Raw genomic sequence first — 4,551 nt, 5'->3', positions numbered from 1 at the left:
TCGCCACCTAGTCTTGTGTTTGGAGTGAGCTTGTGTATGTGTGAAGGGTGTGCGGATTCGCCATCCTTTTGTGGTGCCTATGTACTAAGCCGCTATACCGCCTCCCTCCTCTCTCTCTCTCTCTCTCTCTCTCTCTCTCTCTCTCTCTCTCGATCTCATTCCCTTTCCTCTTCATCATTACTCCCAAGCATCCATCTCTCTTGGATGAAAATTTTGTTATGGTGTTGTGTTGTTTGCGTCCTAGCCGCTCAAGCTAGGTGGTGCCCCCTGTTCGCTTTACCGTGACAGGCTCGAGGCGCGCCATTCGGTCCCCGATGTTTTAGAGGCCGTCGGGGGTTTGGGGTTCGCTTTGCTCCCGTCATTTGGTGCCCCCACGGAGGAGGGCTTTCTACCACCCTTCAGTTTACAATGCTGAAAGTGACGCCCACTATCAATCATGGACGAATGGCTGAAGGAATTTTTTAACTGGAGGACGGAAGAAGAGGAGACGAAGGAGGCACTAGCTGCCTTCATTGAGGTGCTACTGCCAGGCTGCAGTGTCGTCAGCATTCAAGAGGTAAATTCTCCATCTCGTGTCGCTCGTTCTAACTATAAATTGAGAGCATCAGGTGGGAGGTCGGTGAAGTGCCATCACTGTTGTCAACCAAGGCACGCTGTCAATGAGTGCCAGCAACGAAGGCAGCGAAAGGGCTGAAGTCATCTACATCTACATTCATCGCAAAGAAGTCACTCACATCAAGGAAGGGAAGCAAACGGTGAGACCTCTTTTCCCTAAAGAAACTACAGTCAAAGTTATAACTCCAAAGTGGCCTAAAGGGGCTGCTCGAGCCAAAGGCAAGGAGAAGATAAGCCAGTCTGGAAACACATGACCCCGAAGGGAGAAGCATCTGGCCAAGCAAGTGCTTCAAGCTCAGAAAGCCGGGTTGTACCCAGTTTGCCAAAGAGGAAGTCATCCGAAGCTAAGCGGCGAAAGGTCGCCTACGGATTTGCACGACGCATGCAAGTGCTACCAATCCACTTCGACAATCTGGAAGAAGAAGTGGTAAGAAGATTCCCATGTCCTAGAGAAGAGTGGTTCGGCTACTGCTGTCGCTGTTTTGGAAAGAGAGTGGAGGATCTTCCTCCTCTCCCTGTACAACTTATCCTGAAGAAGCTCTCTACCACGGGAGAAACCCAGTGGGCTGGGGACGAGTTGCAACTGAATGGAGTAGAATTCATGCAACACGCCGACTATGGAAATTACCTGCAATTGTTGTTAGCCAAGAGGCTGGGAGTGGTCAGACGCGTCGCCATCACCCCGTACGTGCTGAGCAACGAAGGAAAGGTAGAGCCCATGAAAGGCGACGACCTCTTGTGGATGTACCGACTCATCAACACTGGCACGATAAGAATATAAGTAAGTATTTCATCCTCTGTGCATGATGGAAAACGGGCCAACGGCATTCCCGTTCAGATTCTTGCAGCATATGCATGTGAATATCTATGTAGATAGGAAAGTCTTCTACCAACAGAAGATCGTACACCTATTCGGTGCGACGGTACTAGGAGAAATCCTCAATTCCCCGAACCCTATCATTCTCCCCATATTAGATTACCAACATTCCTTTAATGTTTCTATCTTTATCTTGTTTTAACCTATCCACCCACCCCTGTAAAAAAGTTGCTATGAGCCACTATTGTTAATGTAATGTAAAAAAAAAAAAAAAAAAAGAGGTTTGTAATTTCCTAAGTCACTACCATGGCAAGTGTTTCTTTCCCCACGTTCAGTGGAAAGAAGGGAGAGGATCTCACCACCGACTTTTTGGATGATTTCGACATTGCTTGTATCGTCTCCAACAAAGATGACGACGCTTCACGACTTAGAATTTTTCCTCTACTGATGAAAGTAGAGGCCAAGTCCTGGTATAATGCATTGCCCCAGGCCACCAAGAATGCATGGGATGTGTTAATGGCTTCTTTTGTAAAGAGGTTTGGTGGAGGCACAACCTCGGAGAGGCTATGGCAGTTACTAACAGAATTAAAGCAGGGAGGCCTGCTGGAGTATGCCACCTACGAGTCTAAATTTGTGGACTTATGGGAGAGATGGGTTGCCTCACTGGAGGAAGGTGAAGGAGAGCCTAATTTCCTAAAGAAGGACCGTTTCATTGCTGGTCTATGGTCGTCGCTTAGAGAGAAGGTGAAGGGAAGGTTTCCTGCAACATATGAGTTGGCAGTCGAAGTAGCCCGCCTTAAAGACAAGAAGCTATGCATGCAAGCAAGAGTAAACGAGTCAGAGGAAACAAGCTCGGCCCAACCAACCCCAGTGACTGCAACAGCCAATCATAGAGTCCAACCACAGGAGGCATCAAAAGAGCAAGACCTACTGAGTCGCATCACCACCCAACTAGAGAGTTTATCTGTGCATCTGGTGCACCAAGGGCATACACCTGGCAGGAACCCAGAACAAGGAAGAGGACAGCGAAGGCAGAACCCAGAGTACCATTGTTACAACTACGGGGAAGATGGCCATGGAATGTACTACTGCCCACACCCGAGGAGGCAGAATTTCAATAGAAGGGGGAGACAGAATCAGATCTCTCCACCAAGAGCAAGACCTCCGCCACTCAGGCAACCAATCCCACCTGTTCAAATCACACCACCAGCGGTGCAACCACAGCTGGCTACACCAATTCAACGCCAGTCACCAATGCAACCACCACCACAATCACCACTTACAATCATCCTATGCCCACCATCAATTGGTACCCGCACACCAAGTATCATTAGTCTTGCAGAAGAGGTCAAAATGAGTGTAACAGAAGAAGGATCAAGTAAGAAGACTATTCAAAGAACTCAAGCAATAGAACAAGAGGTTAAAGAATCAAAAGATGCTACCCAGGTGGGGGAGGTAAGTCAAGAAAATTGTGTTACAAATGTGAGTACATCTTTAACCTTGAATGAAATAGGCACCAAAGCAATCAATCGACAGCATTGGGCAATAAGGATAAGAAGGTGTAAAGTGTTGATTAGGCCTCGTCAGAGTAAGAGGAATGCAAAGGTCATGAAAGATACAAGAGAAGAGGAAAACCAGCCTGTTAGCAAGGCTTTGCAAAAGATGGACAACATATCAAGCAAAGGGGAGGGCTTTGAAAATGGAAGCCTGTGCACCAGCATGGACCTAGGAAAGTGTAGCAAGATAAAGGAATCTTGCATCAAGGCAGTTTCACTTGAGGACCATAACGAAGAGGTAAGTAGTTGGCTATTTCTCCAGAGGCTTGGTAGTCGAGCAAGACTTTATTGTGTAGTGTTATAGACTTGGAGATGGGTAATGCCTCTAGTCTACTGAAGGGTGTTATAAACTTGGATATGGGTAATGCCTCCAGTTTATGTGAGGGTGTTCAGAGTAAGTTTGATTATCAATATGTTGCCAACCTTTTAAGGATGTTCCAAACTCCTCCACAACACAGCATTGTGTTTGCATGGGATGCATCAGACCTATGGCTATGGCTAGCTGCTCTAACATATAGAGAGAAGATCAGCATGGAGATAAGAGCAAAGGAGCCATGGATAGACAAAAGCCTGATAGAATGCAAGAATAAAGACCTCATTCACAATTTGGTACAATTTTTTACAAATAGTGCATCCTCTCTTTGGAGAAAGGTAAGTGGATTACGCTTGTATTTAAGCCGCAAGGTAGGTGGCTTGCTATTAGCATCAGTAAAGGAAGCTGACATGTTTGAGCACACCCAAAAGAAGCATGATATGCTTGCAGTTTTTTCTAATGGCAGTAAGCAGGACTCTGAAGACAACTTGAGCTCACCACACCAACAAGGCGGCCATATATGGTGGATTCTTGGTACACTCTTGGGAATCATAATTTTCAGTTCTGTCTTTGCAGGAGCCAAGATGCTCATTTCCCCCTCTCACTACTGGTGGTTACAAATTTGATCCAATTTGGCATGCAAATTTTATTGTTCGGACACTGCAAACAATGATCCTATTTTTCACTTGGGATCCAGGAGGACATTGGCACAAAGTTCTGGAAGCCATGGGCTTCCCCTTTAATCAACCGACACTATTCCAAGGAACAAGTTATCACTCGGACTTGTTACAGATTCATGAATATCCCAGAAATCTCACCAATGGCCAAATGGAATGGCTAGTTCACAAGGCAACTCGATATCGGATCCTATAGCTAAGCGGAAGAAGAAACAGATGAGCTAGAGACATGAATGCCTCTAGCCAAAAGGGGAGGGCTAATGATGGGGGATTTTCACAAGCCAAGCTCCCATACCCCTCTTCTCTCGTCCCCACCCCATGAAAACCCCCTCTTAGGGAGGGAGTGATAAAAGGCATTGGAAAAAAGTAAGAAAAAATAAAGTATGATTATGTAAATATATGAGAAAGGTAAAATTGGCCACCTCATGCGTGCGGGGCAGCCCATCCTCACCTTGCCTCCCTTTTCTTCACTGTTGCCCCGCCGTGTGTCCCTTTTCCTCTCCTCCACTCAAAAGGTCAACCCCCTCTCTCTTCCCCTTGTCCTTTCTCCTTTCTCTCTCCCCTAAAGCTACC

Source organism: Adiantum capillus-veneris, chromosome 18, assembly GCF_014529385.1.
Source record: "Adiantum capillus-veneris isolate H3 chromosome 18, ASM1452938v2, whole genome shotgun sequence".
NCBI classification, from domain to species: Eukaryota; Viridiplantae; Streptophyta; class Polypodiopsida; order Polypodiales; family Pteridaceae; genus Adiantum; species Adiantum capillus-veneris.
This window is presented reverse-complemented; position numbering follows the sequence as displayed.